The sequence below is a fragment of the Alnus glutinosa genome, chromosome 11 (assembly GCF_958979055.1).
Source record: "Alnus glutinosa chromosome 11, dhAlnGlut1.1, whole genome shotgun sequence".
Taxonomy (NCBI): Eukaryota; Viridiplantae; Streptophyta; class Magnoliopsida; order Fagales; family Betulaceae; genus Alnus; species Alnus glutinosa.
Window position 1 is genome coordinate 20,561,848 of NC_084896.1, and position 13,960 is coordinate 20,575,807.

Here is a 13,960-nt window from a genome sequence, read left to right on the forward strand (position 1 = left end):
GGGGACCAGTCCCTTACATTTATCTTTTAATAAAAGTGGTAGACAAAGTAGAAATAGATCGAGGAAAGTCATTGAGCAGGAAAATGAACTTCTTGAATGAATTTAATTAAGTTTGATTGAAGGTGTCATTAGTGGAGAAAGTTTGCATCTCAAGAACAAACCTATACAAATTGGTATGATCCTACTTTTCTCATATTGTGAAGGCAGATACGTACGTAGAACATGTGACTTTGTTGAGTCGATCTGTTGATAAAACAAACGTACATCCAAGGCACTTCAGCATGTTAAAGCATTTTCAAAATTAATATATATATTTATTTTGTGTTTCAGAAATGTTTTAGAAAAAATGTATTAAAGAGCATTAAATGAAGATTGGATTATCAGTTAATAATAACTGCTATTCAACACAATACAAAACTAACTATTGTCCAGTAATTAAAAAGATAACAAATTTTCTTTCATCTTCTGTTCTTTTTTCTGATACCTTCTATATTTAAATTTTGAGTCTTTGTCTCTTGCTATAGTATAAAATCTGAGAGTATTCTGGTTTATTTTGCATTTGTGCAAAACACAATTAAACAAATAGAGGATTCTAGGCTCCATTATATCTTGAAGAAATATTTGTTGTAACACTTCGCATACTATTTCTAGCAGGGCAAATAATTTCTTAAGAAAAACGACATTGTAACGCACCTTAGGAGCATTTCATTTTTTTTGCTTTCTTTTACTTTTATCTAACAATCTTAAGAAATTATTTTTTTGCTTCAATGGCATGCAAGTGAACCTTTTGAAATAAGAAGGAGCAAAAGAATGAGAAAAGAAAAATCTTTTGGACTAGATTTCATTGTATATTTGGTTGGAGGATCTAGAGTTTCATCTTGTAAACAAAAGATGATCTCACCTAATATAAAATTAGATCCTTTGACATATGAAGAGGCTATGAAGTTTCAAGATTCTGCATTTTGGAGAGAAGCCGTTAATGATGAAATGGATTCTTTAATAGGCAATAACACGTACGTGGATTTTAGTAGACTTACCCCCTGGTTCCACTCCTATTGATTGTAAGATTGAAGGTAGATGGAACCGTAGAAAAATTCAAAGCAAGGTTAGTTGCTAAATGTTTTAAGTAAAAAGAAGGTTTTGATTATTTTGATATTTATACTCTTGTTCCTAGGATTGCTACTATTAGAACGTTAATTGCTTTAGCATCTATTTATAAATTTGATATTTATCAAATGGATATTAAAACTGTATTTTTAAATTGTGAGTTTGAAGAAGAAATTTATATGCACCAACCAGAGGGATTTATTTTGCCTAACCAAGAACTTAAAGTTCGTAAATTTGTTAAATCTCTCAATGGTCTTAAACAAACTCATAAACAATGGGATGGAAAATTTGATCAAGCTGTGATTGCAAATGGTTTTAAAATTCATAATTCTGATAAATGTGTTTATAGTAAGTTTTATAAAAGTTATTATATGTTTATATGTTGATGACATTTCGATTTTTGGTACTGATTATGATAGCATTGTTAATACTAAGAATTTTTTGTCTTCTAATTTTGACATGAAAGATTTGAGTGTTGCAAATGTGATTCTTGATATTAGAATTATTAGAAATAATGGAGGTTTAATTTTTACTTAATCACATTATGTTGAAAAAGTTCTTAAAAGGTTTAATGAGTTTGATTGTAAATATGTGACTACACATTTTGATGCTAGCATGAAACTATATCATAATTATGGTAGCTAGAGTTGTAGACCAATTAGAATTTGCTAGAGTTATTGGTTACTTAATGTATTCAATGACATGTACTAGACTTGATATTGCATATGTAGCTGGTAAAATGAGTAGATATACTAGTAACCCTAGTCATATTCATTGGATTGCTATACAAAGGATTCTTAAATATTTAAAGAAAACCATTAATTATGGAATATGGTACAACCGGTATCCTACACACGGATAACGATGATCACAATTGAACCAGTGGGTGGATATTCACCCTTGGTGGAGGAGCTATCTCTTGGGGCTCTAAGAAACATACCCTTATCACAGATTCTACCATGGCAGCAGAGTTTGTGGAATTGGCTTCTTGTAATACTGAAGCGGAATAGTTAAGGAATTTATTAATGAAAATTCATTTGTAGCCTAAATCTACGCCTCCTGTTTTTTTATATTGTGATAGTCAGGCAACACTGTCAGGGGCTTATAGTCATATTTATAATGGCAAATCAAGGCATATTGGTTTAAGGCATAGTTATGTAAGGCAATTACTCACTAATGGAGTAATTACAATTGATTTTTTGTCAGCTCTATTTAAAATTTGGCAAATTCATTGACTAAAGGACTTGAAGGGATTTGGTGTGGAAAACATCAAAAGAGATTGAATTAAAGCCTTTAGATCACCAATAATGGAAACTTAACTCAACACTTGAATTATCAAGATCTTGAGTTTAATGAGCTAAAGTACACTATATATTGTTATCGCAAGCACCTTATATTGTATTAATTTTTAAACTAATAAACCTTCTCAAGGTTAGGGTGCATATAATAGTGGAGGTTGTGTTTTTTGCACTTAATAGGCTTATAACATATTTCTGTTGAAGTGTATCAGTTACAGGGCACTTCTAATAAGCTTACATATATGAGTGTCAGAGGTGGTACTGCCTTCTATAAGAGTAAGGTTTTGTCTCGAGAGCGCTAATGAAACCAGGATATTGACACAAAACCAATCTACGTGTCAGCTTCTAGAACTACGTACCTAAAGAGAAGAAAAAGCATGTGTGAGATGTGTCCGGCTAGTCAAACATGATAGCTGGTTCAAAGCTCGTCTACCATGGTATTCTAATTAGTTATGGCATATTATTACTAAGTAAAGGTTCAAGACACCTTCATTTATGCATGCTTTTCTCTATAATAGTCAAAATGTGTTTTGTTTTTGAAAATGGTGGGGATTGTTAAAGCATTTTTAAAATTAATGTGTATATATTTTTATTTTGTGTTTTGAGAATGTTTTAGAAAGAATGTATTAAAGAGTATTAAATGAAGATAACCCTACGTGAGAAAAAAAGAAAAGAAAAGTGTAGTTAACAATATTTATAAAGCCTAACACAACAAGCACTACAACTATACATTTGGATCTAGTACGTCTTCCTTTAGAAATAGTCTTAGGGATCGAATAAGTTCGCAATTATATGAAGTGGAGTTGTGATTAATTAATGGAGCATCATAACCGCCATTAGATTAGTGAGATATAATGCATTGTCATTTCAAGACATATATAATTCTTGACCATCTTTGTTTATGTGGCAGTTTTGAATTTTTATTTTTTTTTATTTTTTTTTTAAAAAAAAATCAAAAGCTAATTAGAAGACCACTTTACAACATGTACATGATAATAAAAAATTATGTCTTAAATAAATAAAAAATCATATATCTAAATTAATATGTGAAAATATCGTACCTCGTGGATCAAGATTTACATGAAAGTATTCCTTTCTTTGAGAGAGAAAGAGTCGTATTGCTTAATTTCTAAAGTATATATAATTAACACGCAATTTACATTTTTTTTTTCTCCAAATAGCTTATAATTAGGTTCACGTGGAACTTAACATATACGCAATTTCCTTACCTGTAAAAGAGTTGAAGCGTGGATTCTTTGCATTGGGATAAAGGGCTTGTTTGTTTAGTGCTGGGACATTACAGGGTAGTGCTTGTTACTGTAGATTTCTGATTTTTTTCACTTTTTCAAATTTCCAATAACAATCAACATCAAAACATTCTCACTTTTTTCACTTTTTATATCATATCAATAATTTTTTATTATTATTCAAATAAAAAAATTTACTACAATACAAAATTTTTCACTTTTTTATATAAATTCTTTTTATTTTATATCACATCATCACTTTTTACTAATTCCAAAACTAACAACCCACTACTCTGTACTGTTATGTTTTTTGCCAAACAAACCCAAAGTTCCAAATCGATCTTTCTTGGATATAACAAATGTCACATCTCCTTTATTTCTCAAAGTCTGACTTTTCTTGATCAGAATAGAAAGTGGATATGTGCACGGAAATTCCTCACTGCTTTCATGATCACAACCTCATATAAAATATAATTAGAATTTTTTTTTCTTTTCTAAGTACAACAGAAAAAAAACAAAAATTAAGGAACTTTAAAGTGAAAAGAGGAATTCATTCCACAACATAGAGGAATGGTTCCAGACAGCAAAGAACAAGAAGAGATGAGGATGCAGGTAAAAAAAAATCTAGTTGCGGTCCAACTAGTCATATAGTGGGTATAAAAATTTGCACTTCTGTTAATAAAACTAGCTAACTAGCTAATTGAAGATGGAATGGTGGAAAAAAAATTCAAGAGAATAGACACGCCAATCTTGGGTGATTGTCGGATTGTTGATGGCAAGGTTGACAGTGAGAGAATCACCTTAAAAAATAACATGAGACAGCTGCATTGAAAAGCAGAGTTGAGCAACAAGAAGGGCAGCACTAGCTTCTCCATACAAGGGCGTGCCTGGACCCATGGTGGACTAAGTTTAGTAATACACTTGAGAATAAATCTATTTTCTCATGAAAAACAATTTGGTAGAATATTTTGTTTTTAATTTGGAGACTGACGAACCATGTGTTCTGAAATTTGAATAACTTAAACAGTTCAAGTAAACTTACTTTGCAAGTGAAATTAGTTCACCTTCGTAAGGGGGTTCATTTGAAATGTGGTGGAAAGTATTTACCTATAACGTTGCAATAGGGCATAGAGGAATTGCTCTAGCTTGTTTATTGGGGAAAGTCAAGTAGGCTTCCACATTAATTTTTGCTTTTCTTCTCTTAATTTTCTTTTTTACTTTATTTTAATGTATAGAAAAGTTTAAATGCTATGGGTGTTTGAGGCGGTTTTCACGCGGCAATTGAATGCAAGCATGCAACTCTTAATAATATGGAATAAGTTCTCTGAAGAACCATTTTATGGTTCAGATTAGATTTTAAAAGTACTATATCTTTTAAAAATTTTAGATAACATGACAATTTTGTAGCAAAAATATACATTATTAGTTGCGATAAAATATAAATCTGAACCATGTAATCATATTGAAAATTATTCTTTGTAACAAATTTAAATTCCTTTTTTTTTTTAATTTTTTTTTTTTTTGGGTATTGAGAAGAGGGGGAGAACTCAAAAATGGGGACCATTCCCTTACATTTATCTTTCATTGAAAGTGGTAGCAGGCAAACTAGAAGCGCAGGAAACTCACTTAGCAAAATGAACTTCAATTGAATAAATTTATAGGAGCTTTTAAGTTTGATTCAAGGTGTAAGCCATTAGTGGAGAAAGTTTTGCTTCTAGAACAAACCTTTACAAATTGGTATGATCCTACTTCTCTCATGTTGTGAGGGCAGATAGGTAGAACATGTGACTGTATTGACAAAACAAACATCCAAGGCACTTCAGCTGTAAATAAAACGAACTTCGGCTCACTCCCTTTGAAGATACCAAAATTTTCTAAAGAGGTGAAAAGTCAAGAGGTGGTCCAAAAATGTGTTCTTTTTTTTCCATGGTCCCAATTAATGTTAGGCAAATATCCAAGACCTTTGAAAAGTTAGGTTGCTTCTAATAATAACCAAAGAAAAATATAAAAAATTTAGCATGCCTTTGAAAAGTTCATATGTTTGCTAAACCAGACGAACTTTCCAAGCAACTAGGCAGCAACTACTTTATATATGTCGTGTTTGTCTCACTTTTCTTCACATCAATGTTTTCAGTGTCCCTTTAAACCTCCAAAACTGCCATTGCATGCGTTCCCCTCCCATTCCCAATATGGATCTCAGCAACTTTACAACTCTTTGGTTTATCTCACTGCTGGTTCCTTGTTGCCTACTCTTCCATCTTCCTTTACATATCATTCAAGTACCCTCATTTTGCCAATAGCAGCAGGCTGATATTCAATGGCACTGCCGCCATCCAAAATGGAACTCTATCCCTCACCAGTAACCCCAATAACAATAACGCAGCTGGCCGAGCTGTATATTTTGAACAGCTTCATCTTTATGACCGGATTACAGGTAATTCCACGGACTTCGCTACTAACTTTTCATTTAAAATATCAACTGTTACTTCACCAGGTCAAGATGGGCTCGCCTTTTTCCTTGCTCCCAACGGTTCTCTTCTCCCGGATGATGCATCAGGAGGATGCCTTGCCCTTTTTAGAAAGTGTGACAATTTCACCATCCCAAGAAAAGAATTAGTTGCTGTCGAGTTCGACACCTTTAAGAATACATGGGATGAAACCGATGAACATGTCGGTATCAACATCAATTCCATCAAATCAGAAACGACACGAAATTTGAGCCGAAGCATGAAAAATGGAACAAGAGTGGATGCAATAATCCGTTACAATTCTAAAGCCAATGATTTAAGCGTATACTGGTCTTTCCCCGGCGATCCGTTTGTCAGCCTTCCATATCATATTAACCTGACAACAGTTTTGCCTGAATGGGTATCCATTGGCTTTGCGGCGGGATCAGCCTTTTACTTTGAGACGCATGAAATCCTTTCATGGGAATTTACAACAGAGTTATTACCAGTTCCAGAGACTCCGGACACTAGTCCTAGTAGTACTTCTTTTAGTGCTGGATTAATTGTCGCTTGTGTAATTGGTGGGTTACTTTTGATAGAAAATATAACAGGATAGAAAACTTAAAAGACAAATAGTAGAATAATAGAATAGAGACAAGATAATTTTATGTAAGAAAGAGAGAGAAAGAGAGAGAGGAAGAGAGAAAGCGGAAGCTTATAATAGACTACATTGTGCTTCTTTATTTCATTGCATTTTCTTGCTTAATCTTTTACAATACAAAAGTCCCTATTTATAGGATTTAAAATGAATACAAATATGGTAATCAAATCCTCATCAAATATGGTAATTAGATCCCCACGATTTTATTACGACACACCATAAATATGAAATATTACAATACCAATCAAATATGGAATATATGGAAAGTATATTATACTTTCTATATATTCTAGCCCTTCATATCTTCTAACAACTTTTAGCCTGTGGAATAGTTTTGGTGTTGGTGTTCGTTTGGAGAAAAAGGACTAAAGGAAAGGGAAAAGAGGTTGTAAAGAATGTTGATCCCATGGAACAAGAGATTGAACATACAGGACCTAAGAGGTTCTCTTATGATGAGCTTGTTCGTGCCACAAACGACTTTGCAGAAGAAGGCAAACTTGGTGAAGGAGGTTTTGGAGGGGTTTACAAAGGTTTCTTGAGTGATCTGCAGCAGTTTGTCGCAGTGAAAAAGGTTTCTAGACCGTCCGATCAGGGAAAGACGGCGTACACAACAGAGATAAAAATCATTAGTGTATTGAGACATAAAAACATGGTACAACTCATTGGTTGGTGCCATGAAAAGGGTGCTCTCCTTCTTGTTTATGAGTTCATGCCTAATGGTAGCCTTGATTTTCACCTTTTTGGAGGTAGAACGCTTCTTAATTGGGAAGTTAGGTATAAGATAGCCCTTGGTCTTGCCTCTGCATTGCTTTATCTGCACGAAGAATCTGGACAATATGTGGTGCATAGGGATATCAAATCCAGCAATATAATGTTGGATTCAGATTTCAATGCCAAGCTTGGGGACTTTGGTCTAGCGAGGCTGATGGATGCAGAGGCTGGCGTGAAGACAACAGGGCTAGCTGGAACATGGGGTTACATAGCACCAGAATATGCAAGCACCGGCAAGGCCACCAAGGTACGTACCACTGATTTTTACCAGCTTAAACTTAAGAGAATCGATAATTATAATTTAGTATATTCTTATACAACTGATATATAATTTGATGACATGGCAGTAAAAATTAATCGTGATCAATTGGCTGATTTTTTTTACTATATCATCTAATTGAATAGAAGTCTACTAAATAACATTAGTTTTAGACGAGTGTTACATATTATTCACATCTCATTTCAATTACATATTCTATGTATTAGACTTCACTTATTAATGCGAATAGCTCACATTTGAAAGGGATCGTTAGAATATAAAAGTAAAAGAAACGCTATATACTGGAAAAGTATCTACTTTTTGTTCACTAAAGTTGATGTGCATGGTCCCCATGTACCATTTTGTGAATGAAAATAGGTTTTTTAGTTGGGAAGACTAAACTACATCAACTTTTGGTGAATAGAAGGTAAATACTTGTCTTATGTATAGCATTAATTTCTTTTACTTTTATATTCTTACACTCATTCTGACATATGGACTCAAACTTCTCATTAATATGTATAAATTAACAAGTAAAAGGGTCCGCTTGGGTTTATAATTTCAAAAAGTGCAATTTAAATAATAATTTTAAAATGTGCGATTTGAAAAAGTAATTTTTAAAAACGTAGTTAAGAGTTTGACAGAATCGTAATTTAGCCTTTAAGATTCTGCATTTTCAAAAAACAACTCTCTTACTTGCGATTTGAAAAAACAGATTTTCTGCATTTTCAAATCGCAATTTTTAAAAACCCAGTTCTCAAACAATTTATTAATTGAGATGAGAGGTGAACGACGGAGACAAAGTTGACACTCAAAATCTTTGCTTTGATACAATGTTAAATTACCACTTATTCTAAAAAAAAATTAAACATAATTTTATATTGTAACAGGGATCAGATGTCTTCAGCTTCGGTGTAGTGGTGCTGGAAATAGCATGTGGAAAAAGATCAACGGAATCCAAATACGAGGGGCCACACGTTCCAATTGCTGGCTGGGTTTGGGAGGCATATGGAAATGAAAGGCTTCATGAAGAAGTTGACGGTAAATTGTTGGAGTTTGACATGAAACAGATGGAGTGTATGATGATTGTTGGACTCTGGTGCGCCCACCCGGATCAGAGTTTGAGACCATCCATAAGGCAAGCCTTACAAGTTCTCAATTTTGATGCACCATTGCCAAATCTTCCCAAGAATATGCCTGTTACCAACTACAATGTACCTGTCGACGTCCGTCTAGAAAGCACGGATTCGGCGCCGGCCACGATGTCTTTGTCATCCATTAACATCGGCCGTTAAAGTAGTCTGCAAACTCATTTTATCAATTGGATCTCTCTTTTTCATGGTTGTATGTTAAAATCATGCTCTGGTCTCGACTTTTAGATTATATGTTTCCGTGTAATAATGTCGGCACAAGTATGCATGATACCATTGGATTTTGTTTACCAAAATACTTCTTTCGAGCGATTTGATATGTATATTTTATTATTGATGGAACATCCTCATAAGTCCTTTCCCATCAGTCATACATAAAATAACGAGGAGACCATGCATCAGCACGTCTCTCCCAGGGAAAAAAATTTAACTAAGAGAGAGTCGACCGTGTCAGCATCCTTTGAAACCTATTTCTTACCAGTTCAGGAATATGCAGTGAGTAGATAATCTTAGACCCTTTTGTTTTGTTTTTTTTTTTTTTTGTTTTTGGCTTTTTAAGTCTCATTGACATTTTTATAACATAAAAAAATGGCATTAGTCAAAGCAAGGTAACAGTTGTCCCTGTTCGTGAAGAGTACACTAAAAAAAAATAAAGGTTTATATAATACTATATATATAGCTTGAATAGTGTTGTTTTGGGTAAAAAAAATGACACTATTTATTTTGTTTAGATTGAATTGTGTCGGTTGGAAAATAACACTAATCATAGGGTTTGGACTCTAGATTAGTGCTGTTTACTGTTTAAATTACTCTAATTTAGGGTATTTGAGCTCAAACGACACTAAACTTAAATTTAGTATCGTTTCACTGTACAAATGATGTTAATCGATCTAAATAACTAATTAAAAAGAAAATTGAAGGAATTAAACAGAAATTCTTAACCATTTTTATCTAGGAATTAAAGGCTACCATTTAATTTGTGAAAAGTTCAACAGCTAATCATTCATTTATTTAGACATAAAAGGAAAGGTAAAAAAAAATAGAAAAGAAGTGGACATAAGTTCAGATTGGCCAAATTTGGGGGTTGTCGGTGTCATAGCAATTTGATCTTCTGTAAAACAAATGGGGTTTAATGTTCCGTTTGTTTGTACGTAAAATATATTTTGTATTTTTTGGTATTTGATGCAACAAAAAATGATGATCAAGGAAAATTATTTTCAGTTTGACCGTAAACACCTCTTTAATTTTTAGAAAATGATTAACGGTTTCGAAAACCGTAAATCATTTTCTGAATTTAAACATTTCGTTATTGCACGCACGTTTCTGGGAATCTGTCACGGTTAGGCATTGTAGTTTGTTGGTAGCTCAAATCTACCGCTGAAGGTCCTTGAATTTTGGTATCCAATTGTTGGAATCCGGTGGCATTGGCCGGATTCTAGCGACCATCGCTCGAATTTGACAACCGCCGTCAGAATTCGGCCGGTGTCGGAAGCTGAAAATTTCAACTGGAATCTGGTGACGTCTAGCTACTGTCGTGGGATTCCGACAGACCAGATTCGGACCAAACTGGCCAGAATCGGACCAGTACGACTGGAATCTGGTTGTACTGTGCCAGATTCAAGTCAGTTTGACTGGAAGCTGGCCATTTGTGCCGGATTCCAGCTTCATTTGTCGGAATCCAGCCGTACTAGGCAAGATTCCTCCGAAATTGGCCGGATTCCATACATACTGGTTTGATTCCGGCCAGTTTGGCCGGAATCTAGTCCGCCGAAATCTGGCGGCGATGGCTGGACGTTGCCGTATTTCTGCAAAAATTTCCAGATTTCGGCGGTGGTTGCCAGAATTCGGCCAGTGACGAATTCTTGTCACTGGTGGTTTTTCACCGTTGTTGATTTTTTTATAAGAGCCAAACGCCGAAAAATATTTTTCAGTAAAATCATTTTTTCTAAAAAATTATTTCGTTGAAAACATATTACGACGGAAGACATTTTAAATCGAAACAAATGGAGCATAGAAGAAAAGCCAACCATTATACATCTTTAAACTAACATGGTAAACATTAGCATATTTGGCTTAGGTGCTCTAAAAAAGGCTACAGTATTTATGCTATAATTATTTTAAGGGTTCATATTTAATTTTACTTTCTCTTTCTTTCTTTTGAAATCATTGAAAATTAAATCTAGATCCTTAAAACAACTACACAACAGGCGCTGTTGTTTTTTTTACAACACTTAAGCCAAATTCAAAGCTATCCAAAGAAAAAGAAAAAGGAAAAAATATCTTAAATTGTTACTTTTGATACTCTATGTCATAATATTCATATATGTTACCTACCATATAAAAGAGAAAACGTAGTGTGAAACAACAATACATTTTTATCTGCTGAAAAGAAAGAAATATTTGCGTAGGTAGGTAGACATATATATCTATACCTTGATGAATTGGATGTGAATTTCCACGGTCGAATTCAATGGAAGATGAAGGAATATTAGGTGTAACCAACTAATCTGTGTCGGTTCCTTTTTATTTTGACAACTTGCAGTCAACTCTCCATTTTTTCCAAACCAACGAGCACGCCAAGCTTTGCTTAATTGCGCAAAAGTAGGTATTTCATATAATCAAACATATTGTCAAGTCACTGAGTCACCTACCCTTGCAGGGTCTTCACCCACGCAGCTCGGTTTGCAGGATCTTTAGCTTCCTCTCTCTCTCTCTCTCTTTCGGTCTAGGCTGTTTTATTGTTGAAGGCGACTCTTATATGCAGGTCCTTATCTTTGCTCTTCAATATCTGACCATGTCACAACATTATTTATGCACTTAAATTTCGTTAAAATATTTGATGGATTGTGTTAGGTGTCATATCAGCGTCAATAAAAAAATGACACATGTCAATTTTTTTTTTTAAAGGACTAATCCAAGGATTGGTTGAGGCTGTCATATTAATATTATAGGATAATTATTGGATAAAAATGTGATTTCTTACATTACTCTTGTCATAAATCATTATAGGTAGCAATTCTTTTCTATAATGAAGGGAAATTTCAAAACTAAAAAAGTCTACTGGACACAAAAAGACCAAATAAGGCACCTCTACTAAACTTTAGACGACAGAATATTTCGAAACTAAAAAAGCCTAGCCATTCCAAAAGAAAAATGTAGGGGAAATATTGATCGATCTGTGAGCAACATACTGCAGCCTAAATTTTCAGCACCCAATATATTCGCCAAAGAACGAAAAGAACATATATAGGCCTAAATTACAGAATCACTACTCCATAACAATTAAGCTGCGTGTATTTTAATATATATTAGCAAGATGAGAAGATTTCAAGAACTTACACCAGAAAAATAATGTAAACTAGATTGAAATATATGACCTCCCTTACCTAACCAAGTTGCAAAAGCCAAATACTGCAGCCTTTTGTGCATGAGAGGTAAGGCAGGGCAGAGAGAAGAGAGGATTTTGGGTGTGGTTTAGTTTTTCAAAGGATTTTAGTGTCGTTTGCTTTTTCAAATGAAGCTAAATTTAAATTTAGTGTCGTTTGAACAGTAAACGAAACAAAAAAATTTAATGTCGTTTGCTTTTTCAAACGACATGAAACTTAAACTCAGTGTTGTTCATTGTTTAAAGGACAATAAATTTACGTTTAATGTAAATGACACTAATGTAAATTTAGTGTCGTTTGAATACTAAATGACGCTATTTAGCGTCATTTTGAACAAGCGACATTAGACTAAACGACACTAAATCACTGCTATTCTGTAGTTGTAGGCCTATACCCCGCCATATGCGCCATAGCGCTGGTGCTTTTCAACTAGCGCTTATAACACAATATGATATATTATATTAATTGATTGCCTTAGAGAACTTAAAAAATACTTTTAATAAATAAAAAATTGTGCCAAATAAAAAGCTGACATGATTGATAAAAAAACTCTAAAAGTTTTTTTTTTCTTTTTTTTTTTTCCTCTAAAAAAAATGCCAAAATATATTTTTGGCAAAACCTTCAAAATTAAGTTTTTACTAAAGACCCTTTTTAACTTTAAAATCTATATTTCCCAACACAATTTCAAAATTCTCTAAATAACATTCCCACAAACGGAGATGTTGGTATGATTTCCGATATGGTGTGACAGCTCGCCCTTCAATGTTCTTCACGTCCCATGTTCATTGCAAAATAGACAGAGTTAAGAGAATACGCCAGGTGTTGGAATGCGTTCCTCCCTCTGATGCCTAGGTCAGTATGTCTATGTAAAGTATGCTTAATTGCAATAGTATCAGTCTTGTTTTCATACCTGAGGTCTTGGCTTATTTATAGGCTGAGTAATAAGTACCATTTTTGCTTTAGGGTTTGTCTTCTTTCTTCCCCTTGACCTAGGAGCGTCGTGAGAGTCAGACCTTAACTCGAAACCCTCTACCTTCAAAACTGAGGTTTTTTCCTTAATAATCTCTAAGTGAGATTCACAGCAACAAATTAATATGGGATTAGTGTTAGTCCCGGATTTCTAGGGATGAGGCGCGATTTCGAGATATCCGGGATCGCGTATAAAGGATCCTTGGTTCGTCACGCTAGTTTCGGGACAATATCTTCTCAGGACTCCTGGATATTTGTTCTTGCGTGTTCGAATCTGGTGGGCTACGAGCCCGTATTCACGATTGGGCTGATGTGGGCTCAGAGACTCATAGTTCCCGGAATGGGTCGGTTCGAATGAGATTATCCCCATCAGCAGATATGTACAAAAAAAAAAGGGGTTGAATTGCCATCTCTTCCCAACGTAATAATCTACAATTAGATACTACATTGAATTAAGAAACATATAGGACTTAATTTCTTAAAAATAAACAAATATAAAATACCGCAATCACAATTACTTCTAATCAAGGGCCGTTATATGATTTAAATAAATAAATCAATAGGTGTATAAGCACCTGCTCCATTAATTCCCTAACATCTTTACCCTCTTTGCTGCTCCATTCGACATCTACCTGAACCCCAGAAACCCTCTCAACAAACATCA

General features: G+C 34.0%; 1 pseudogene; it reads left to right on the plus strand.

Moving 5' to 3' along the window:
* Positions 1–5,841: 5,841 nt before the first annotated feature.
* LOC133881208 (L-type lectin-domain containing receptor kinase IX.1-like) lies at positions 5,842–9,294 on the plus strand (annotated as a pseudogene).
* Positions 9,295–13,960: the final 4,666 nt, after the last annotated feature.